Raw genomic sequence first — 26,144 nt, forward strand, 5'->3', positions numbered from 1 at the left:
CGGCCGAAAAGGTTATGGTGACTGTCTTTTCAAAGTCGCAAGTCCTCATCGACTATCTGGAAAAGGGTAAAACTATTACAGGTGAATATCATTCATCGTTATTGGACTGTTTAAAAACAGACCTGCAAGAAAAACGCGTGCGATTGGACAGCAAAAAAGTCCTTTTCCATCACGACAATGCACCAGCACACACATCAGTAGTTGTGGTCGCAAAATTAATGGAAATAGGATTCCAACTCGTTTCACATCCTCCCTATTCTCCAGACTTGGCTCCATCGGACTAATGTTTGTTCCCCAATTTGGAGAAATGGCTAGCGGGACAAAGATTTTATTCGAACGAGGAGGTGATTCAACTAATAGCTATTTTGCACACTTGGACAATTCCTATTATTCGGAGGGGAACAACAAATTAGAACAGCGTTGGACGAAGTGTATAAGTCTAGAAGGAGACTATGTCGAAAAATAAAAAAGGTTTACACTGAACACGTAGGTAGTTTTTATTTTTGCACGGACTTTTCAAACGCCACTCGTACATTGACATATGTACCCTGAAAGCCACTTTAGAATGTGGAAGGGTCTCTGTATTAGCCCCTTCATAATGTCTGAATAAAATTTAGCATCATTTAGCAAGTCCTTTAGCCTCTTATACTTCAGTAGACATGCAGGAGAAAAAAAACGGCAATTGAGAATGCTCCAGTCAGTCACAACTGCACACATTCGCTGAATTCGTTCTTATTCGATGTCTCTTTTATATCTATGTGTTGATTTATTACGCATCTGCGCTTCTTGTACCTTCCCCACAATTAATTATTACGTATTTATGTTGTACCGCTACCCTTCTTTCCAGTTCCTGCCGTCTTAGAATGACAGAGTGAGTGAATGAGTGTGTATATCGAGTTTTCATAATATCTGGTGGCGGGTAAACTTCTTTTCTGCTAGTGTGGCAGTTAAGCCAACTTCTGTGTAAGATTGAAGAATGGCAAAGAGGTTTCGCTCTCTCTAGTCGAAGCGCTATTGTGCGTATATTGCCAAGATGCGGTAAGAGTGTTATCTGACAACTTCTGCTACCCCTATTAAGTCGGTTCTGAGATTTTGAAGAGAGAGGTTGCTTGTGGCAGCTCGTTTGCAGTCGTTGAGTATTGTAACTGATGGCTCTGAGCACTATGGGACTTAACTTCTGAGGTCATGAGTCCCGTAGAACTTAGAACTACTTAAACCTAACTAACCGAAGGACATCACACACATCCATGCCCGAGGCAGGATTCGAACCTGCGACCGTAGCGGTCGCGCGGTTCCAGACTGTAGCGCCTAGAACCGCTCGGCCACCCCGGCCGGCTATTGTAACTGAGCCTGTGTATTTTTCAGCCTAGTCGAAGTATTAATCCATTTGTTTTCTAGCTTCAGATGTTTATAATCTGCAGAACAATTCCGTCGGAACGGAAAGTGGTAGGTTTTTTGTAATGGTTTGATTTTACTAGTAGTTACTTTGTTAAACCAGAACTTCTAAATGTGGGACATGGTGTGCGAAATCTGCTTAGTCTGAATTAGAATTCGGGTTTCCCAGCGTCAATGTGCGTGTGTTTTTGTTTCTTACATTATTTCTTCTTCTGTTTCGTTACTTTCGTCGGTATTCCGTAATTTCTGTCCGTTAGTGTGTGTGACTTGTTGGGTCTATCCCAAGTTGTTTTGGACAACTTTCAGCTCTCGGAATCTGTTTCATCTTGCAATTATTTCGTGATAGTTTACTTATATGGGTAGCTCCTCCCACGGACTTTCCGTGATCTGACTTTGTGAGGCTATGGCCACGTGTTTTAAAAGCGAACGAGCTTTCATCTCGTCGGTTTTTCTTTTTTATCCTACTTGAGGGCTTAAATTACGTTGCCTTCACGCGTGTCCTGTGTTTTGCAGGTATTCCAGATCAGATCTGCTTTTCGGATAGAAATTCTCGTTCAGTTCCACGACTTGAGTTTTCCGTGTTTTGCGTCAGGCCGGTGGAACAAACCTTTTGCTGACTATAGAGTGTTAGTGATACATGTTGCAGTTCTTCTACTTCCTTTCCTATCTTCTGTGTGGTGTTGTTACGAATTTGAAGTGCATATGTGATCCCTGTACCGTTAAGAGATTCCCATTTTAAGAGACTGCAAGCCCATCAGGCAACGTATCTGATTATTTGTTGCACTCACTTGGTTATTTAAAGCAGTCACCAGCAGCCGTTATATTTTTATGTAAACATGTAGTGCTTTTCTAATTTGGTTATGTAAAATAAACGTTAAATCTAGTTTAAATTGAATTTCGCTGTTAATATTTTATCCCAAATATCCTAATCTCCGTTTCATAGGAACCATTCTACAGCGTTTGTCCCGTATGCAATTCAAACAGGTCTGTTTATTTGCTTGTTAAGTAAAATTTCAATTTTATGAAGTACATTTCCCATAAATAAATTGATTACCTGACTGCGAACAGAAGCACACTCGAAATGGATGCCAGAGTCTTAGCCTGTGTGGTAAAAAAATCATTTATTGTTGAAGAGGTTGAAAAAAATCAGTCAACCAGTTGCAAACAATTTTTGTCCGCAGAATTTTAATACTCACAGTTCATGTTTTCTACAGATACCCCTCATAATCTATACTTATACCTTTCAAATGGCTACCTTAAAACCTTCATAATCTATACAGATACCTTATAATGTATAGAGAAGAGTACTTCCGACAACTCTGTTATCCCTACCTTCCCGCTCTTCTCTCCCCCCCCCCCCAGTCCCCCCACCCCCCCACTTCCCTGTTCCATTTACGAATAAAGCATGGGAAGAACGACACTGTTGGTGAACCTCCGTACAAACTAGCTTCTCTCATTTTAGTCATTTCGTGAGACGCATATAGCAAGAAGGAATTAAGTTTCCCGATTCTTCTTGATACGTACACTCTCGGAATTTTAGCAAAGTCTCTCCGTTATGCAGAACGCCTTTCTTGTAGTGTCTGCCAATGGGAGTATCCTGATATTTCCATAGCGTTCACACGCTTGCTAAGCGATCTAGTGACAAAACGTGCCAGCCTTCGTTGGGACATTTCTAACCAACCTGGTAAACGTTCCAGAATGATGAGCAGTATTCAAGAATCGGTCGAACGAGAGTTTTGTTAGCCAGTTCCTTCTTGCATGAATTTCAGTTATTTAGGTTCTTCCAATGAATTTTACCCTGGCACCCGCCTTCCCCACAATTATTATATGGTCATTCCACTTTAGACTGCTCCGAAAGGCAACTCGTAGGTACATTGTGATTGAAATTACACTTTCACTCCTTCAGAGAGCCCTCATGAAAAAGGAGTGATCGAAGGACAATGAAACTTTGAGGTATCATTTGTAAGGACATGCAGAAATGAAATATCGAATAAGCCTTTGTAAGAAACACATATTAATTTCCACAGGAGACGGTTACATTTGTTAATTGTGTGCCATGTTTACGTTCCAGGTTACAAACGTTGCTCATAGTGACGACCATCTGCGTCCACGACAGCCTGGAACCGCACCAGAGGCTTCTCTACTGCTGCCCAAAACATCTCAGGTGGGATACTGACCGTCGTAACACATCTGCACTGTCTGAAGATCTCATATTGCGTTCAGTATTCTCAGGAGCGGCAATAGTAGTTTCTTCAACAACCTGTGGCACAATTCGCCGTCAGCCTCTCCCACGAGGGATTCACAAATCGATAGTTAATTCGAACTTCTGAATCAAGTTCTTCAACCCTGGTGCAAAAAGAAGAGCTCTCCGTGTTCCTTTAATGCGTCGACACTCTCGAAGAGCAGGAGCACCATATTGCCGTTGTTTTGACAAAACGGCTTTACGACTAAAGTAAAGCCCTTCTCACTTTGTGCAGACGCCTGTTGATTGTCTGTCTCTGTAATGCACACTGATGCAGTACCGACGCCTAACGGCAAGTCAAGAAGGCACTAACACTACTAACAAGTGGAATCCCGCAGCGCAAAGTCTGAACATCGTTCTTATGAAGTTAGGTACCCATAACATAAATAGTTTTCCGTCTACACTGGCTCTAACAGCGAAACTTCAATTAACTGTAACCACCCTGTACTTTACGGTTGTTAATTTTTCCATTCTTTTATCACCAGTAGTATAACAGAACAGCAACGGACCTCTTCAAATGCTTATGGGCTTATGCTCCAGTAACCCTCTATAGGACTCCCTGCACTGGGCTGAAACCTCCCTACAGACAACAGCATCGCCCTTCAAATATGGCGATTCCGATGTTATGCACTAGAGCCCTTATATCAACTGTAAACGGTCAGGTCCCCATACCACTCCTTTCGGGTACTCCCGAAGTTATTTTAAATCTGTCAGTTTGACTCAGGTAAGAACGACATTTAAAGTTGTTCCTATAAGGAAGTCATAAATTCAGTTACAAATCAGTAAGCTTGTATTTTCTCTTACCAGGCAATAATGGGAATCTATGTCGAAAGCTTTCCAGAAGCCAAGGAACACGGCAGCAACGGCGATCTGGGTCTCAGGGATCAATAGAGCGAGTTGAGATTCGCAAGATCTCTGTTTGCGAAGTACGTGTTGATTTTGATAGAGGAAATCTTCGTTCTCCAAAAAGTTCGTAAAGCGTAAGCATAAAACAGATCGGCGTTAACGTCATCGGGCTGTAACTACGTCCGTCTGCTGACGACGCTCCTGGAAAACGCAAATGATTTTTTTTCAGACCGCTGCATTGCTGTACCATGATACCGTAAACTACTGCTAGAAGGGGAGAGAGTTCTTTCGCATAATCACAGTAGGTCTTGAAGTCTTTCCGTTACTGAACTTTTTTATTGACTTTCTAATCCGCGATCGCATATCTCAGTATCTGACATTTCAATGCTAGTGAGATTATTGAAAGGAGGAACTGTATAATAATCTAGGCAGTGATTAATTTCGGAAGACCGAATTCAACTTTTCCCCCAATGAGTTTAAATTTTATAGAGTGGCTATACGTCCGTCATGTTTGAAGCAAACTGAATTCCCGTTCACCATTTTCTTTGTAGTCAAGAGTGTAGTGTACTCGGTCACGCCCCTCGAAATTACTTTTAACTAACTTGAAACAGGCCAGGATAGCTTTATTTTTTTTTTCAAAAAACTGTAAAAATCGGTGATTTCTGTGTACATTGGCAGCAACACGTAAAGTTTTAATCTAAATATGAATAAACATTTCGATGCAGGACGCCTGAAAACATGTTCGTCAACTCACGATAACTCATGTTGCTTACAAACTGAAAGTAAATAACTACTATTTCAGCAAGTGCCGTCTGAAGATTATGTAGTAAACTTCGAAACGCATTATGGTTAGCTAATAAAAACAGTCACTGCACAGAAATTCTGTATTTTTGTTTATCTTGAGCATACACACATAGCCTCAAAAACCAGTCTATTATGGACGAGAATATATTTAAAAAATATTTGTAACAAATATTTAAATAATAATGACGACTTCTAACGTAATAAAATAACTTATTGCCCTTTCGTTTTTAGAATATTTTATCGACATTTAATTTTTACAATGTATTCATTTCCATTTCATTCTTATAGTGTTTTCATTCTATTTTTGTAATGTTTTCAGTGACCTTTAAATAAAATAAAGTCGTTGCGTAGTTTTCTTGCAACTTTGTCTATCTGCTCAAAATATTTAGATTCACGTTAATGATTTATTCTGCGGATGTAATAATGCTTGTGGTGCAGATTTAAGTTTCACATAACGTGATTCTTTTCCAAATTGGGTTGCTGTAAAAAGATGATCACTGTTTATAAGGAGGGAAGTTCTTAGTAATTGCAGAAAAGTGTTCTTGGTTAAAATAATTTGACAAACTTTCTTAAGTAGCTTTACGTTTTAGAAGAATAAAAATGTAGGGTCATAGCCAGTTTCCTTATATGTCGAGGACATTGTGACATTTTGCTACTAGCTTGAAGTTTCGAAATCTCCTTCATCAAAATCGTTGCGATTTCGCTACTTAACGTATCAGAAACAGAATCATACAATTTTTTTAAAATCACGAAGTCAAGTTTCTATATGCACTACTGCTTTTTAATGACGCTCACTAAGCTACTTTATATGCTTATTCAGTAGCATTTTGTCTGCTTTCCCTCTCTGACGTATTATGCTTTCAGCTTTTTAGTGGACTTGGAAGATCACAAATGTGATCATCATAAACAGGTGTAGCTACTAGACACCAAAAGAATGAAATTCCACCATAAGTTTTTAATAACAGTTTTACTGCGTGAATGGAAATCATCAGGATCTGTCAGTGTTTACAGACTTCATCAAAATCGGGAGCTGACGAGCCTTATTTTAACCCGTTTGACTCCTCTTACTGTTCTGACCACCGTGGAAATGGCGACTGTGTTAATGCTGGTTGCCACAAGACTAGGTCTTGATTTCCCTACAGCGGTAAAGTTTTGTTCGCTTTCGTAGTAATTTTGTAGCTTGGCTATTGCACCACGGAGAGTCTCTCAGAAATAAACCACATAAGAACTACGTCGACGTTTCACACTACATAGCAAGCCTCCGTGTGCCACGAATGTTCCAGCTGTTAGCACAGGATGTTGATTCAACATCAGGTAACTGGTTAGCAATGTTGTAGCTCTGAAGGTAACAAATTACTCTAATAGCACAGTGGAATACATCGTTTTCCATATACTAGAGACTGCTGGAAGGTGAAGCCTCCGAAGTTTTCAGGTGAAAACTCTTCAAGTGTTTTAAATAAAACAATAGTTATTCTACATCATTCTTCATGTCTAGATATTTGCAACACTGCCGCTAGAGGAATCCGAATTGCACCACGTAAAATGGCGGTGTGTAATGTAACTATGTCGGTGAGTGAGAAACACCATGATGGTCCATGGGGACGAACTGATCTAATTCGAAACGAATTTCGAATTAGATGAGTTCGTCCACAGATGAACCACACTCTCCTTCATGATAATGCCAGACCACGCAACAGAGCTGCTAAATCTGTAACAGTTCGAAGTCTTGGATTCATTGTTATCGATCATCCTCCATACAGTTCCGTCTTGGCCCCATCTGATTTTCATCTATTTCCAGAATTTAAAGAACACCTTCTAGGACTTCATTTTGATAATGATAAAGCGGTGCAAGGAGAGGCGAGGTTGTGGCTCCGTCAACAAAGTCACCCATTCTAAAGTGATGGTATCAAGAAACTAATCTCTCTCGTTGATAGAAATGTGTTCGTTTGGAGGGTGACCATGTTGTGAAGTAAATATGTAGACATGAAAAATGAAGGTGTAGAATGTTAATAACGCTTGTTTTATTTAAAAAGCTTTAACAGTTTTCACATAAAAAATTCGGAGGCATTTCTTTTCAGCACGCCCTCGTAATATGGTCTTGTAGCAGTAGCCAGCAGAGCCTTGCTATTTTCGTACCGAGAAAGGTTAAAAGGGCATGCAGCTCTATGTATGGCTTAATGGCACTGTAAAATATTCCGGAGGTAAAATTGTCTCCCATTTGAATCTTTGAGCGCGGACTACTCGGGAGGATGTCGTCAGGGTAGACTAGCATGGAGAGCCAAAATAGTCTTCAAACTGAACGCTGCAAAAACACACTAAAAAGTACTGTTAATCACACTACAGCATGCAGACGAAGTCTGACAAATTATTCAAAGACACAGTTTATGAAAAAAACGACTGACGCTCACAATCGGTGGAAAACGGTTCTCGAAGTTCGGTTTTCTTATTCTACAGGTTGTGCCGAGTATCAACACACAAAGTAACAGGGCAAAAATTCTCTACAAAATTAAAAATTTAACTTCCCAAGAATAAATGTCCAAAACATTTCTGTTAAAATCTTCTGCAGATTTACGTATCAAAACGTACTAAATAAAATTCCAAACATTGAATGAGACACACACGCACATGTAACTGTGCACTGTAAGAGTAAGAATGTCAGACAAGAGAAGTGAGATCTGAACTAAAGTTTAACTGAATTGAACCTGATGATAACTTTTAAATGCAATGCTTAACTGTAAATAATCTTATTGTGTCCTAACAGTGATGTCAAACTGGTTTGGTGCTGCGTTGTATCTCAACATTTTCCATTTTCGAGCAGTACCGAGCTTCCGTTGCCACAAGGTAAGTCCCAACAGTTTGTTAGGGCCACATCTCAAATGCTTCGATTCTCTTCAGTTCCGGTTTTCGCACAGTCCATGATTCACTACCACACCGTGCTCCAACCGTACGTTCTCAGAAATTTGTTCTTCAAATTAAAGCATATGTTTGATACTAGTAGACTTCTGTTGACCAGGAATGCTACTTTTGCCAGTGCTAGTCTGCTTTTGATGTCCTCCTTGCTCCGTCTGTCATTGCTTATTTTGCTTCCTAGGCAGCAGAATTCCTTATCTTCATCTACCTCGTGACCATCAACCCTGATGTTAAGTTCCTCACTGTTCTCATTTCTGATACTTCTCATTACTTTCGGCTATCTTCGATTTACTCTCAGTGCGTATTCTGTACTCATTAGACTGTTCATTCCATTCTGAAGATCTTGTAATTCTTCTTCACTTTCACTCAGGACAGCAATGTCATCAGCGAATCATATCATTGATATCCTTTCACCTTGAATTTTAATTCCACTCCTGAACCTTTCTTTTCTTTCCACCATTGCTTCTTCGATGTACAGAATGAAAAGAAGGGGCGCAAGACTACATCCCTCTCTTCCACCCTTTTTTGTCCGAGCACTTCGTTCTTAGTCGTCCACTGTTATTATTCCCTCTTGGCTCTTGTACATATTGTATATTACCCGCTTCTTCCTGTGGCTTACCTCCATTTTTCTTAGAATTTCGAACATCTTGCACCATTTTACATTGGCGAATGCTTTTTCCAGGTCGACAAATTATATGAACGTCTCCTCTTTTTCCGAAAGTCAGACGGTATATTGCCAAGCTCACATATCCTACATATCCAAGTGAATAGGTGTTTTCTTGCTACTTTTGCCAATGATTTTAGAAATTCTGATGGAATGTTATCTATCCCTTCTGCCTTATTTGTTCGTAAGCCCTCCAAAGCTCTCTTAAATTCAAATTCTAATACTGCATCCCCTATCTCTTCTAAATCGAGTCGTGTTTCTTGCATCACATCAGACAAATCTTCCCCCTCATAGAGCCCTTCGATGTTCTCTTTCCACCTATACGCTCTCTCCTATGCATTTAACAGAGTAAATTTCCTTGTACTCTTCATCTTACCACCCTTGCTTTTAATTTCATCCAATGTTGTTTTGACTTTCCTACATGCTGAGTCAGTCCTTCCGACAATCATTTCGTTTTCTATTTCTTCACTTTTTTCATGCTGCCATTTCGTCTTAGCTTCCCTGCACTTCCTATTTATTTCATTCCTCAGCGACTTGTATTTCTGCAATCCTGAATGTCCCTGAACATTTTTGTACTTCCTTCTTCCATCGGTAAGCAGAAGTATTTCTTGTGTTACTCATGGTCTCTTTGTACCTATGGGTTTCTTTCTAGCTTCTGTCTGTGCTCTTCTTAGAGATGTCCATTCCCCTGCAGCTGTACTGCCTACTGAGCTGTTCCTTATTGCAGTATATTTTGCCTTAAAGAACTTCAAGTGCTTTTCGTCATTCCTTAGCGCTTCCATATCCCACTTCTTTGCATACTGATTATTCTGACTAATGTCTTAAACGTCAGCCTACTCTTCATCACTAATACTTTGTAATATGAGTCTGTAGGTGCTCCTGGGAGCGTCTTACAATCCTGTATCTGATTTCTGTCTGACAATGATGTAATCTAACTGAAATCTTTTCCTATCACCCGGTATGTTCCAAGTGTACCTTCTCCTCTTGTGATTCTTGAACAGCGTATTCGATATTACCAACTGTAATTTGTTACAGAATTCAATTAGTCTTTCTCCCATCTCATTCCCTGTCCCAAGCCCATATTCTCCTGTAACCTGTTTTTCTACTTCTTCCCCCACAACTGCGTTCCAGTCCAACATGGCTATTAGATTACCCTTCAAGTATCCTCGTATACTTTCTTTATCTCTTCATCTTCAGCTTGCGACATCGACAAGTAAACCTCAACTACCATTGTCGTTGTTGGTTTGCTGTCGATTCTGTTAAGAAAATTCCTATCACTGAACTGTTCACAATAACATAATCTCTGCCCTCCCTTCATATTCATACGAATCCTACTTCCGTTATACCATTTTCTGCTGCCTTTGATATTATCTTATACCTATCTGACCAGGAATTCTTGTCATCTTTCCGTTTCAATTCACTGACCCCTACTATATCTAGATTGAGCATTTGCATTTCTCTTTTCAAAATTTCTCATTTCCCTACCACGTTGAAGCCTCTAACATACCACGTCACGACTCGTAGAACGTTACCCTTCCGTTGGTTATTCAATCTTTTTCTCATCTACCACATGGCAGGCCCCTCCTGGAGATCCGAATGGGGGACTACTTCGGTATCTAATGCCAATGGAGAGATCATCATGACACTTTTTTCAGTTACTGCCCACATGTCCTGTGGATAAACGTTACGTGTCTGTAATGCAATTGCTTCAATTGCCTTCTGCAGCCTCATGCCGTTGATCATTGTTGATTCTTCTGCCTTAGTGGCAGTTTCCCACCTCAAGGACAAGAGTGTACCCTCAACCTTTGTCCGCTCCTCCACCCTCTTTGATAAGGTCGTTGGCAGAAGGAGGGTGACCTCTTATGCCAGAAGTCTTCGGCCGCCAATGCTGATTATTAATCAGAATCTAAGCGGTGGTGGCTTTCGTACCCGGAACCGAGGACGTTTTGACTACTAATCGAAGACGTACTCCTAGACCACGGGTGCGTCTTTACAAATCTATATTTCCAAAATTCAACATCCTGTGCGTTTGCATCTCTGTGCTCTGCTAGTTATTCCCAGACCGCTCAGCAGCTTGACCAACACCAGTCTCTCCCACAGGCTACGATATTACTACTGACAACTAAAGATCATATTGCTTGTATTCAAAACTTCTGTGGCTTAATATATCGACTAATAAAGACTTTTGCCTGAAAAGTACCCAGTGTACAAGTGTGAAGGAAGAGTCATCAAATAAAAGGAGAACTTACATCAATGTCATTGAACAGCAAGAGTAACCTAGAAACCTTAAAAAATAGATGTAGCGGTGCGAGCAGAGGTAAGGTTGTTGTACAGTCAACAAAGTTAAACATTCTATAGTTACGGTATCAACAGTCTCTCATCGGTAAAAATGCATTCGTCGCCAGAGTAACTATGTTGAGAAATAAACATTCAGACGTGAAGAATAAAGATATAAAATGTTAATAACGTTTATTTCATTAAAAATGTTTTAAGAGTTTTCGCCCAAAAATTCCGGGGCGTTACTCTTCAGCATAATTTCTTAATCCCTCTGGCGCCCACCTGTCTCTTAACAGTTCTACTGGAGACTTGTTCCCCACAGTTGTCGACATTAGAGGATGTCAGTACAGCCACTATCGGCTATGTAGGAGCTCTCTTTACTGCTTTCATACGGGGTAAATCATAAATAAACATGACATCTCGTTCATAGTATCACACATTGAGTTAAAAAAATGCTTTTTCACGTCCTTATGTCAATAAATGCGGGTGCAACTCAGTTTCATAAAACCGTGAAATGTGTAGAGAAATTCTGAGTATTCATGTAATAACAAGACTGTGAAACTTGCCCGCATTCCCATTTACAAGTCACAATTCACAGACCACACTTCACTGTCGGTGATATGTGATTTGCAGGTTCTTACACGATTGCTCATACTCTACGATTAGATGATTTTTCCCTTATCTTCCAGCGCTGACGTATGAAAGTCAGGCCTTTTGTGGGTCATGTGATGCATTTGTGAAAGAATAACATGTCCAGATCTTGAGATTTTCCTGTGTCTCGTTAACTGGCCAACTGTTTCCTTTATTTTGTAAACAATAACAGAAGGAAGGAAATAAATAACAGTGGTTCTTGATTGGTTGTGCATAACAGCTTACGGTCCTTTGAATATTTTCCGTCATTTACTACTCACCCTTTGGTGGACTTCGAGAGCACAGATCAAATTTACTCCTCGCGGATTGAGGACGGAATAGGAGCTAAGGTAAATAAATTAAAAAAAAAAAAAACTGAATGTAGAACAGATCTGACTGAAACCGGTCATCGTCGAAGGACTTTGTAATGAAATCAAAGACTGGAAAAAAACATTTGAATGTCATTTTGTTTGCAAAAGATTGAGAAAAATGTGACATTATCAGTGACCTTAGCGCTACACAAACCTTCAATCGTGAAAATTTTGTCAAGCCGGCAGTTGTGGTCTAAACGGCGCTGGGCACAACACCTGGCAATTTTGGATAGGCAACCACAATACTATGACCTTCAGAAATGAGTCATAGGGTAGTTTTAGTTCTCAAGACTCAATGGGGTGGTCCTTGGAGAAGAATCTAATGATAGTACCCCCCGATGCTGAGCACTTTCTTGGCACACTCTGGGGAAAATGTTCAGTGTTGCTACCATACTCGGCTAACATGCGTCCCCTACTATGCGGAACCAGACCAGTCATAAGGGCACTCCGCAACAACGAGAATGGGTGATAAAATACGAGCCCCTCACTGCGTGGAACCGATGACACTACTTTTGGGAAGTGAAGGACTGAGAAGGAGCGACAACAGCATCAACGGCATCCGATTTTGCGGCGAAGGACGCAGTGGAAAGACACTGGATTCGCATACGGGAGGATCCCCGGCAGGTCATCCAGATTAAGATTCTCCGATGAGTCCCTAAATCGTAAAACACGAATGTCACTATGGTTCTGACATATACACTACTGGCCATTAAAATTGCTACACCAAGAAGGAATGCAGATGATAAACGGGTATTCATTGGACAAATGTATTATACTAGAACTGACATGTGATTACATTTTCACGCAATTTGGGTGCATAGATCCTGAGAAATCAGTACCCAGAACAACCACCTCTGGCCGTAATAACGGACTTGCTACGCCTGGGCATTGGGTCAAACAGAGCTTGGATGGCGTGTACAGGTAAAGCTTCCCATGCGTCTTCAACACGATCCCACAGTTCTTCAAGAGTAATAAGGCCCGTACAGGACCTGCAGCATGCGGTCGTGCATTATCCTGCTGAAATGTAGGATTTCGCAGGGATCGAATGAAGGGTAGAGCCACGGGTCGTAACACATCTGAAATGTAACGTCCACAGTTCAAAGTGCCGTCAGTGCGAACAAGAGGTGACCGAGACATGTAACCAATGGCACCCCATACCATCACGCTGGGTGATACGCCAGTATGGCGATGACGAATACACGCTTCCAATGTGCGTTCACCGCGACGTCGCCAAACACGGATGCGACCATCATGATGCTGTAAACAGAACCTTGACGTTTTGCCATTCGTGCACCCAGGTTCGTCGTTGGGTACACCATCGCAGGCTCTCCTGTCTGTGATGCAGCCTCATGTGTGACCGCAGCCATGGTCTCCGAGCTGATAGTACATGCTGCTGCAAACGTCGTCTAACTGTTGGTGTAGATGGTCGTTGTCTTGCAAACGTCCCCATCTGTTGACTCAGGGATCGAGACGTGGCTGCACGATCCGTTACAGCCATGCAGATAAGATGCCTGTCATCTCGACTGTTAGTAATACGAGGCCTTTAGGATCCAGCACGGCGTTCCGTATTACCATCCTAAACCCACCGATTCCATATTCTGCTAACAGTCGTTGGATCTCGACCAACGCGAGCAGCAATGTCGCGATACGATAAACCACAATCGTGATAGGCTACAATCCGACCTTTATCAAAGTCGGAAACGTGATGGTACGCATTTCTCCTCCTTACACGAGGCACCACAACAACGTTTCACCATGTAACGCCGGTCAACTGCTGTTTGTGTATGAGAAATCGGTTGCAAACTTTCCTCATGTCAGCACGTTGTAGGTGTCGCCACCAGCGCCAACCTTGTGTGAATGCTCTGAAAAGCTAATCATTTGCATATCACAGCATCTTATTCCTGTCGGTTAAATTTCGCGTCTGTAGCACGTCATCTTCGTGGTGTAGCAATTTTGATGGCCAGCAGTGTAATTATTTATTTGAAATGCCATTAATGCGCGCCCCATTTATTTTGTCTTGTGCCTTTGTCCCTCATCGGGGCTCGATCGGCGTTGTTATTAACAGGTTAGGCGTAATTAGTTTAATGGTTGGCCAAATGCCCGTCCTATCGCTACGCCGTCACTCTCCGGTACAGCATATGTGTGTCCCAAGTGGCTGAGTGCTGTGTTACGTCTGTGGAAGTGGGTGAAAGTTTTCTAAATATTTGCGAATTGTGTTTCTGAGACGGCCTCGGATAGCTGCATGGTATTCGTATGGTGGGATGTGGGAAGCTGCCAGCAAATCACATCCAGGCGCGCCGGTGCACCTCCCTGTTCTGGAACCGGCGCTTTAGCGCGCTCAGCTATCTGGGCGGGTAATGAGAGCCACAGCCAATAACAAAAATCCAAAACCCACAACTGCTGTGTGCATGTTTATCTTGCTGTCATTTAATAGTCCAGGATTGCAGGTCCACTGCTTCATACGTTGAATGAGGTGTTCTTTAACTTCACAAATAACGAACACAATCTCTGTGTAATGTTTATTTGTTTGGCCTCCATAATAACGACAACAACACTAGAGAGATCCTCTCAGTTATCTCCCTGCATCAGTGTTTCCATCTTCTCGCTAGAAAAAAACATTACAGCATCATCACCAAAATGTATATACGTGTGTAGCTGTCGAAGTGTCTGCTGGCTACTTTCATAGGTACCGTAGCAAGACTGCCGCTACACTTGCACAAGTGCCCCCTTTCGGCTCAGACTACGGCTTTTATTCCAGCGGCTATTGACATCGTTGACATCACACAAGTCAGATCTATGATGTGCCTTATGAATCAAATTAAATTTCAAGTAATTTTAAGCTCTACTGACGGCCATCCAGAAGACACTGGCAACCCCTCAAAAACTACCAGTTCTGTTCGCATGCAAATCATTTTTATAAAACGCTGAAGCGCCAAAGAAACTTATTTGGCATGTGTATTCAAACACAAAGATATGTAAACAGGCAGAGTACGGCGCTACGGTCGGCAACGCCTATGTAAGACAACAAGTGTCTGGCGCAGTTAATAACTCGGTTACTGCTGCCATAACGGCAGCATATCAAGATTTACGTGAGTCTGAACATGGTGTTATAGTCGTTGCACCAGCGGTGGGACACAGCACCTATGAATTAGTGATGAAGTGGGGATTTTTCCGCACGACCATTTCAAGAGTGTATCGTGAATATCACGAATCCGGTAAAACTTCAAATCTCCGACATCGCAGCGGCCGGAATAAGGTCCTGCAAGAACGAGACCAACGACGACTGAGGAGAATCGTTCAACATGACACAAGTGTAACCCCTCCGCATATTGCTGCAGATTTCAATGCTAGGCCATCAATAAGTGTCAGCGTGCGAACCATTTTACGAAACATCGTCGATATGGGTTCCCGCAGCCAAATGCCCACTCGTGTACCCTTGATGACTGTACGACACAAAGCTACAGCCTCGACGCTCGCCTGGGCCCGTCAGCACCGACATTTGACTCTTGATGACTGGATGACTGGAAATATGTTGCCTGGTCGGACGTGTCTCGTTTCATATTGTATTGGGTGGATGGACGTGTAAGCAGCAGGGGACTGTTCAAGTTGGTGGAGGCTGTGTAATGGTGTGGGCCTTTGGAGTTGGAGTGACACGTAGGTAAGCATCCTGTATGATGACCTGTATCCATTCATGTCCTTTGTGCATTCTGGCCGTGCGGTAGCGTTCTTGCTTCCCGCGCCCGGGTTCCCGGGTTCGATTCCCGGCGGGGTCAGGGATTTTCTCTGTCTCGTGATGACTGGGTGTTGTGTGATGTCCTTAGGTTAGTTAGGTTTCTAGGGGACTGATGATCATAGATATTAAGTCCCATAGTGCTCAGAGCCATTTTGCATTCCGGCGGACTTGGGCAATTCCAGCATCACAATGCGAAACCCCACACGTCCAGAATTGCTACAGAGCGGCTCCATGAACACTCTTCTGAGTTTAAACACTTCCGCTGGCCACCAAACTCCCCAGACATGAACATTATTGAGCTTATCAGGGATGTCTTGCAACGTGCAGTTCAGACCTCCACCCCCTCGCACATTTACGGATTTATGGACAGCCTTGCATGATTAATGGTGTCAGTTCCCTCTGGTACTACCTCAGACATTATTCGAGTCCATGCCACGTCGTGTTGCGGCACTTCTGCGTGCAGGTATGCTAGTGTCTTTGGCTCTTCAGTGTATATTGATTGTTGCGGGTTTAAAAGTGGTGGAATGGTTAAAAGCATACAGAAACAAAAATCACGAGTAAAACGTCAATATAAAAATCAAACAGAATGTTGTCGTGATGTATAACCACGAAATAAAAAAAGGAATGACGCCCCACGGAACCGAGCGACCGCTACGGTGGCAGGTTCGAATCCTGCCTCGGGCATGGATGTGTGTGATGTCCTTAGGTTAGCTAGGTTTAATTAGTTCTAAGTTCTAGGCGACTGATGACCTCAGCAGTTAAGTCGCATAGTGCTCAGAGCCATTTGAACCATTTGAACCAACGCCCCACGATGGAATTACCCGAATGGGACGGAAATCGGGAGATGTGATGGCAAATAAGTGACTACAATTTCAAGCAAACTGGCTGTTGTACTCAAGAGACATAGCTTCACAAATTGAGCGAGTAATAATGCACTGGTCCACCTCTTTTTCTTACTTAAGCAATTGTTCGTCTTTACACTGATTGACTGATTTGTTGGATGTCTTGAGAGATATCGTGCCAGATTCTGTCTCCAGGCACGTCTTCAGCCTGGAATCTCATTGACTGGAGTATAATTGTCTTCAGTGATGAGTCCCGCTTCGAACTGAGCACCGATAATAAGCGAAGATTTGTCTGGAGACGACCAGGACAGCGATGGGATACCAACTCGACTGTCGCCTGTCATACTGCGCGACAACCAGGAGCAGTAGTCTGGGGTGCCATTTCATAGCAGGACCACTGTGGTTATCATCCGCGGTACGTCGACGATATTCTAGGCCCCGTTCTGTTGCTCATCATGGCAAGCCATCCTGGGCTTACATTTCAGCAATATAATCCCCGCCCGCCCGCACACGGCGAGAGTTTCTGCTGCTTGTCTTCGTGCTTGCAAAACCATAGCTTGGCCCCAACTGAGAACGTTTGGGGCACGGGTCCTCCAACCAGCACGGGGTTTTGACGGTCTAATGCACCAATTGGACAGAATTCGGCACGATATCCCTCAGGAAAACATCCAACAACTCTGCCAAGTCGAATAAGTACTTGCATAATGCCCAAAGTTGGACCAACGCGTTATTGAATTACTCAGTTTGTGCAGTTCTTTCTCTTCAATAAATCATTCAATTTTTCTGGAATTTTAATTATTTGTTGCCTATACTTGTAAAATCACATCTAACAATTTCCGCCCCATCTGGATAATTCCATCATGGTGCGTGTCTTTTTTTTTTTTTTTTCTTGGAGTGTATATTAAACTGTAACGAGTAATGTGGGTGATGCACTTGTTCAAAATATTGTCCACCGCATAACTTACACTCCACGCATTACGATTCCGATTGTAACAAATAATTAGCGTAAATACAGCTTATTAAAATAACTGCTATTTAAAGGCTTTACCCCACAACCAAGTGCGAGTAGTAAGCGGGTTGTGGGGAATGTCAATTGTGATAATTGTAGCATTCAGTGTTCACACTATTAGCAGCTTCATGCCGCATACAGATTGTAATCTTATGTCCTGCACTGTGAGTTCCTGAATATAAACTTTCCATCAAAAGGATATACCAGGTGCAACAAACACACTGGATTTCATGATGTAACATACGAGCCCACTTCTCTTAGCACGACTGGAGGTAACTTTCTTACCTCTTATCTCATAAAGGTGACTCGTAGCTGTTGTCCCGACAGGTTTCTTCACCGCTGGCCGCGGGTGCTAACGTGCATGCAATGAACAGTACGTAACGAAGTAGCAAATGGGAAAAGTTTCAGTGCTACTAGAAATAATATTACGAAATATTGTGATGCCACCTTACTTTCTTTTATTCGTAAACTCACGAAATAAAATAAAGAGAATCGATTTCCGGAGCCAAAGGGCTATTGATACTGATAGTAAAGTTTCCGAATACTAATTATTCCCCGAGCACCGTAAAAAGTCACAAAAAATGTTCCACACGATCTTAGAATTCACCCGATGTCGCTCATACATGGTTTTCGAGGCAACTTTTAACAATTCGTTCCGCTATTCCGCGAAATCTAAATCCATGCATTAAGTCACTTGTTGACTCTCCGGAAACCGATCGTAGACTCCTTAGATTAACACAAGATCGCACGTCATCCGAGGTAACTTTAATAAATCGTTCCCTCTTTACGTGACATTACATTTTATAGACGGTTCATGTATCAACTCATTCAAAACCGATCGTAGACTATTAGTGAGCTCATCTTAACAGTTTGGCGCCTGCCTACTCAGGGTGAGATTGTGACTGGACCTTGGTGTCTACTAATGACTGTCAATAGTAACTGAAATTTTTAATTAGTCTCAGAATGCGAACTGAAAGTTACAGAAGTTATTGTTCACGAGTTCTCACTGCAAGTAACGTCAGCACCACGGTTGGAGATGTACATTACCATTTAAACATAATATATAAGTAACGAAATATTCGCTTCGTGCCGCCTAGCCTCATAGATGAATCGCCGCTGTGTCTCTATGGCCCGGCACCATACAGCTTCCACTCACCTAACCGTTCTCGCGCACTGAAGGTGCGTCCACACGATGCCTTTTTTGTGTTCAACTTCGCGCATGCGCATAAATTTCCAACATCGCAACTACGCATGCGCTTCTTTGCATACGTAATTTCCTGGAAATGGAGGCCATGGGTAAAACGCATTGCTGCTCGCCTTCGGTGGCATTCGTTACGCTTTGTAGCAGACGACAGGCAGCTAGGCTTCATTGTGTTTGTTTAGTGGATTGAGGCTATGCTATGAAGCGATTTATGTGTAATAATGTCTGTTGACTCCGAAGGAAGCACGCTTAAGTTTATAGATGATTACAGACAAATAAAAAAGTCGTATGGAATGCGGCCCCTGAGATGATTTGAGTAAAAATTCGAGATGTGTTGCCCTGAGCGTCAGGTACTAGATACAAAGTCTCCTATCATATTTCTGTAAAATATAAGATACCGTAAGTTTAGAATCGAGGAAATGAGAATGTAAGCCAAAAATTTATGAAAAGTGCATGTGAAAACTACGAACGGATATTCTTGGTATGACGACCTAAAAGCACACCAGCCGAGAAGCCTGACATCTGGACAGAACAACTGATGGGTTGTACGTAGCTGCCGGCGGTTGTGACCGAGCGGTTCTAGGCGCTTCAGTCGGGAACCACGCTGCTGCTACGGTCGCAGGTTCGAATCCTGCCTCGGGCATGGTTATGTGTCATGTCCTTAGGTTAGTTAGGTTTAAGTAGTTCTGAGTCTCGGGGACTGGTGACATCAGATGTTAAGTCTCATAGTGCTTAGAGCCATTTGAACGATTTTTGTACGTAGCTCACAACAAATTACGAAAAATAGAAATGAATCACACTAATGATGTAAATACCTACAAAACTGAAAAACACTACTTCCATTCTAATAGATTTTGGAGTCTCTGAAATTCCAATCTGTCGATGCTAATATACATATCACCTTTCATGATTAAAGTCCTGTAAACAAATAAAATACAAATTACGCTTTGAAAGTTAGTTAACCTTCACATAACGTCTAAGAACGTTCCATAAGTATTTCTCAGTTTCAGGAATAATAATTGAAAAGTTTTGTTTTGAAATGAGGAATAACTTGTTGAAACTGGTACGTAAGTCCCCAGTTACTAGCTAACGAAACTTTATTGCCAGCTTTATCGTTGCAGTTTCCCCAGCAGAAAATCTAAAATATCGCTGTGACCTCCTTCTGAAATTTTGAGACAAAACGTTGTTATAATTTTGTATTTCTCGCACTTCTGTTATTTAGATACATACGGTCGTTTTTGCGTTTTCTTTTTTTGCCGCCTTTACATCAGAATAAACGCAAGACAAACTCCTAAGCAAAAACGGAGGTTCCATAACAGACTACTTGCTCAATGAGGCATGCATACATGCGGTATTTTCACAAATTTTTGTGCATGCTCTTTTATTCCCGTGCGTCTGTTATTGCGTACGACGTCTTAGGCACCATGTGGACATACTCTAAGACCGTCTGGCGCGTAGTGGGATGGATACGCCGAATTACCTTCTTGCTAACTTTCATCAACGAAAACCATAGTATACTTTACGTTAAAACGTAATAACAAAATATAATAAAATGCAGGAAAATATGTGCCTCTAACACCTCAAAACGGTTGCGTTTGGTCAGAGGGTTACGAAACTGAAACTGGATTTTGTCTATGCAAAGTGTAATATGAGCTAAGACTTATTAAGAAAGTAAAAATTTAGATCAGCGTATTCTTATATCAGGCTTTGTAGCATTATATTCCACCAAACCCATTATGTCACTGCGAATAAGAAGTGGGTCTAGAAGAGAAACAAAATACGGAAACTTTAACTGTACGAACAAAGCTGATAAAATAAATAAAAATATCGATTTTTATGTAATGATTTTTAGTGTCTGATATATCAGAAGCAACTGTTATTGCGTAGAATTTAGGTTATGACGAACAAAGCAGTTTCCACCCGAAGCAACCGAACTCTGATTTATGAAAGTAGTGGGGGGTTCGGCAGAATTATAGCACAGTCTCTTAGAAGGGACACAGCCGCTTTCCTTCCTCATCTTTGGCTAATCAGAGCTTGTGCTCCGTCTCTAATGACCTTGTCCCAGACGTCGCGTTAAACCCTAATCTTCTTTCATTTTTTATTTATTTGGCAAGACATTACTTGCCAGGCGGTAGGACAAAATGTATTGAACAAAATGCTCAATGTGTCGATGGAGGCGGAAGAATGGGGTGCCTTGTATTATGACCCATTTTATAGGGCTACTGTCAGCTGCCAATCATCTGCGGTTTTTGTCAGATCAGCGTGCTGTACATCGAAAGCTACAGCGTGCTCCATTAACATGTGCGAGAGAGGATCATAGTTGACGTTTCAACCAATTGGCTTTAAGAATGTCGTAACTTATTACTCAGGAAGTGAACCCGTTTCATTGTAACTACAGTATTGTCCTCTCCTGCTCGTGGTCTTGCGTTCCGATCAAAACTATTAATTTCGACTTTGTGCTACGTATATCGACATGGAAGCATGGAAGTTGCGCCTAAATACTATAATTATTAAGCAAACAGCGCCGTTAGACTGAAGCTGTGGTGACCTCTATGTAGGTCAGAGATAAACATTACCCGTAATGATTTGAAAGGAATTCGCTCACAATCTGATCTGTAGGCTAATAAGCAATCTGTTTGATGCACATGTCAAATTGTAAGTCGTATAAATGTACACTGAAAGCATTCGTCCGCCGGGTTCTTCTGCTATGGCAAGCACTACTAACGTTGTCAGTATGATCGTAGAAAGCACATTCTGAACAATCACATAATGGATATTGGATGAATCTGAAGCCTTCTGTGTATGGTATCCAGGAACAATGTGCCAAAACTGATGAAGGATTAAAAAAAAAAAAAAAAGAACAATGAAGCACTGAAGTTGCTCGATGTGACACATATTTTGACGAGATTTTAGTGTGTATGTCTTGTTGCTGGTGTATTTTTTTTTTGTCATCAGTCTACTGACTGGCCTGCCACGAATTCCTTTCCCGTGCTAACCTCTTCATCTCAGAGTAGCACTTGCAACCTACGTCCTCAATTATTTGCTTGACGTATTCCAATCTCTGTCTTCCTCTACAGTTTTTGCCCTCTACAGCTCCCTCTAGTACCATGGAAGTCAAATCCTTATGTCTTAGCAGATGTCCTATCATCCTGTCCCTTCCCCTTATCAGTGTTTTCCACATATTCCTTTCCTCTCCGATTCTGCGTAGAACCTCCTCATTCCTTACCTTATCAGTCCACCAAATTTTCAACATTCGTCTATAGCACCACATCTCAAATGCTTCGATTCTCTTCTGTTACGGTTTTCCCACAGTCCATGTTTCACTACCATACAATGCTGTACTCCAGACGTACATCCTCAGAAATTTCTTCCTCAAATTTGATATTAGTAGACTTCTCTTGGCCAGAAATACCTTTTTTGCCATAGCGAGTCTGCTTTTGATGTCCTCCTTGCTCCGTCCGTCATTGGTTATTTTACTGCCTAGGTAGCAGAATTCCTTAACTTCATTGACTTCGTGACCATCAATCCTGATGTTAAGTTTCATGCTGTTCTCATTTCTACTACTTCTCATTACCTTCGTCTTTCTCCGATTTACTCTCAAACCATACTGTGTACTCATTAGACTGTTCATTCCGTTCAGCAGATCATTTAATTCTTCTTCACTTTCACTCAGGATAGCAATGTCATCAGCGAATCGTATCATTGATATCCTTTCACCTTGTATTTTAATTCCACTCCTGAACCTTTCTTTTATTTCCATCATTGCTTCCTCAATGTACAGATTGAAGAGTAGGGGCGAAAGGCTACAGCCTTGTCTTACACCCTTCTTAATACGAGCACTTCGTTCTTGATCGTCCACTCTTATTATTCCCTCTTGGTTATTGTACATGTTGTATATGACCCGTCTCTCCCTATAGCTTACCCCTACTTTTTTCAGAATCTCGAACAGCTTGCACCATTTTATATTGTCGAACGCTTTTTCCAGGTCGACAAATCCTATGAAAGTGTCTTGATTTTTCTTTAGCCTTGCTTCCATTATTAGCCGTAACGTCAGAATTGCCTCTCTCGTCCCTTTCCTTTTCCTAAAGCCAAACTGATCGTCACCTAGCGCATTCTCAATTTTCTTTTCCATTCTTCTGTATATTATTCTTGTAAGCAGCTTCGATGCATGAGCTGTTAAGCTGATTGTGCGATAATTCTCGCACTTGTCAGCTCTTGCCGTCTTCGGAATTGCGTGGATGATGCTTTTCCGAAAGTCAGATGGTATATCGCCAGACTCATATATTCTACACACCAACGTGAATAGTCGTTTTGTTGCCACTTCCCCCAATGATTTTAGAAATTCTGTTGGAATGTTATCTATCCCTTCTGCCTTATTTGACCGTAAGTCCTCCAAAGCTCTTTTAAATTCCGATTCTAATACTGGATCCCCTATCTCTTCTACATCGACTCCTGTTTCTTCTTCTATCACATCAGTCAAATCTTCACCCTCATAGAGGCTTTCAATATATTCTTTCCACCTATCTGCTCTCTCCTCTGCATTTAACAGTGGAATTCCCGTTGCACTCTTAATGTTACCACCGTTGCTTTTAATGTCACCAAAGGTTGTTTTGACTTTCCTGTATGCTGAGTCTGTCCTTCCGACAATCATATCTTTTTCGATGTTTTCACATTTTTCCTGCAGCCATTTCGTCTTAGTTTCCCTGCACTTCCTATTTATTTCATTCCTCAGCGACTTGTATTTCTGTATTCCTGATTTTCCCGGAACGTGTTTGTACTTCCTCCTTTCATCAATCAACTGAAGTATTTCTTCTGTTACCCATGGTTTCTTCGCAGCTACCTTCTTTGTACCTATGTTTTCCTTCCCAACTTTTGTGATGGCCCTTTTTAAAGATGTCCATTCCTCTTCAACTGTACTGCCTACTGCGCTATTCCTTATTGCTGTATCTACAGCGTTAGAGAACTTCAAACGTATCTCGTCATTCCTTAGAACTTCCGTATCCCACTTCTTTGCGTATTGATTCTTCCTGACTAATGTCTTGAACTTTAGCCTACTCTTCATCACTACTATATTGTGATCTGAGTCTATATCTGCTCCTGGGTACGCCTTACAATCCAGTATCTGATTTCGGAATCTCTGTCTGACCATGATGTAATCTAATTGAAATCTTCGCGTATCTCCCGGCCTTTTCCAAGTATACCTCCTCCTCTTGTGATTCTTGAACAGGGTATTCGCTATTACTAGCTGAAACTTGTTACAGAACTCAATTAGTCTTTCTCCTCTTTCATTCCTTGTCCAAAGCCCATATTCTCCTGTAACCTTTTCTTCTACACGATATAAGGAGGTATCCCATGACTTTTATCTCCTGAGTGTATGAATGCCTGGCAGTTTCTGCTATTTGTAGGAGATAGCGATCACCAATATGTGCGAAGAGCAACCAGTAAACTTTTTGGATATGGTGATTGACCTGGATCAGCAAAGACTTAAATTTATGGAATATGCACAACGTGTTCTGAGAAGACTAAGAAAGAAAGAAATTCACTGCTAATCAAGCTGTTTTATCTGGAAAACTAACAAATTGAAATGAAACCATGCTATGGTAATACTGGCCGGGGTTGCACAGCAGCGTGGTGGACGTCTTCCTCACGTCACTTTGGCGACTTGAACGTCATTGTAACAAAGATTAGATAAAATGAGGGCAAGACAAATCACAGTGCCCGAGGGAAGAAAATATGAGACCCAGCTGGGATCGGATCGAGGTCTCCTCAATCCATAGGCAGCGGAGCTAACCACTAGATCATGAAGAGTAGACAACAAAATGACGAAAACGCCGTAAGTAGCCTCATTCTTGAAACTTCCTGGCAGATTAAAACTGTGTGCCGGACCGAGACTCGAACTCGGGACCTTTCCCTTCCGCGGGCATGGTTTTGCAGGACAGCTCCTGTAAAGTTTGGAAGGTAGGAGACGAGGTACTGGCGGAAGTAAAGCTGTGAGGACAGAGCGTGAGTCGTGCTTGGGTAGCTCAGTTGGTAGAGCACTTGAACGCGAGAGGCAAAGGCCCCGAGTCCGAGTCTCGGTCCGGCACACAGTTTTAATCTGCCAGAGTGAAAATCTCAGTCTCATTCTTTTCCTGTTCTTTTAGACGGCGGAGATGAATGCGACATTGCTGAAGTTCTTGCCGACAATCACCATGTTTGCTACTAATGACGCTATTCTTGAGCTCCCAACAGTTAGGAAGTTTTTTCTATTGTTGCTGTTTATCGAGAAGCAAAAGCAGCAGCCGCTGCCGTTTTAGTATACTCTCTACAGCAGAAGGTATAATGCACTAGCACTAAATTCTGAAGACTCGTCGGCACTGCTGTGGTTGTGCCACTTATTAAATGCAATCGGTTGTGTAATACTTCATACACAACCGTAAGGAGAGGTGGGCCACATAATGATGCAGCAGCTGTCGTCGTAGGGAAGCTGCACAGCGACGAGTAGTCAACAAGTAAACACACTAAACAGGAGTTTTACTTCAGTTATAGTTTTGCAAAAGAACAAACGGCAACCAACTCCAGATACTACAAGAAGTACACTAAAAAGCGTTGTGTAGCGTGGGTCTCCCGCTACTACTGCAAGAGCGAACTGTCGAAGGCTGACTGAAGACCGTGCCGCCGACCACCCTATATCCCAAAAGCAGAGAGCGCTCGTAGACAGCCGGCACGGTAACTCTGCGTGTTCGGTCAGAGGGTTAGCTGCCCTCTGTAATTTAAAAAAAAACTGAGTTAATGGATAAATGACGAACTGAAACGGGTGTCTTGCGACGTCCGCCCCGAGCGAATACAACGAACAAAATAAGATTAAAAAAAGTGCAGTGGATAGAGTTAAAAAAAAAGTATTCCGAACCACCGAAGGCGTGGCGCAGCGGGCGCGCATTATTGGATCTGCCGGGTCCTCGCGCGACCACTGTCGGGCGTCTGTCGAAAACGTTCGTTCCGATTATTACGGGTTTTCTTTATATGCAATAAGGAGCATGCTGTAACATCTTGTGTACCTGCATCATGTCATAGCCACTCCACCAGTAGTGGACGTAGTATTAGAGCCAATAAGCTAACCTGTCAACATGCAAGGCTGTAGCGTACCGTGGCTAATCACTTTCGAAATTATGAACGGCTATAGAGGCGGCTTGGACCCATATTTTTGCTGGGGACTCCCAATGACTTCCTATAGCTTTTGT

General features: G+C 42.1%; 1 protein-coding gene across 1 annotated transcript in view; it reads left to right on the plus strand.

Moving 5' to 3' along the window:
- The window catches only part of LOC124796240 (vitamin K-dependent protein C-like), a 149,774-nt gene that overhangs the window by 22,993 nt on the left and 100,637 nt on the right, over window positions 1–26,144 (plus strand). The window contains exon 2 of the mRNA XM_047260330.1: window positions 3,467–3,559. The gene's annotated coding sequence lies outside the window, so the exon portion shown is untranslated. The remainder of the gene's footprint in view (window positions 1–3,466; window positions 3,560–26,144) is intronic.

Source organism: Schistocerca piceifrons, chromosome 4 (assembly GCF_021461385.2).
Source record: "Schistocerca piceifrons isolate TAMUIC-IGC-003096 chromosome 4, iqSchPice1.1, whole genome shotgun sequence".
Classification (NCBI taxonomy): Eukaryota; Metazoa; Arthropoda; class Insecta; order Orthoptera; family Acrididae; genus Schistocerca; species Schistocerca piceifrons.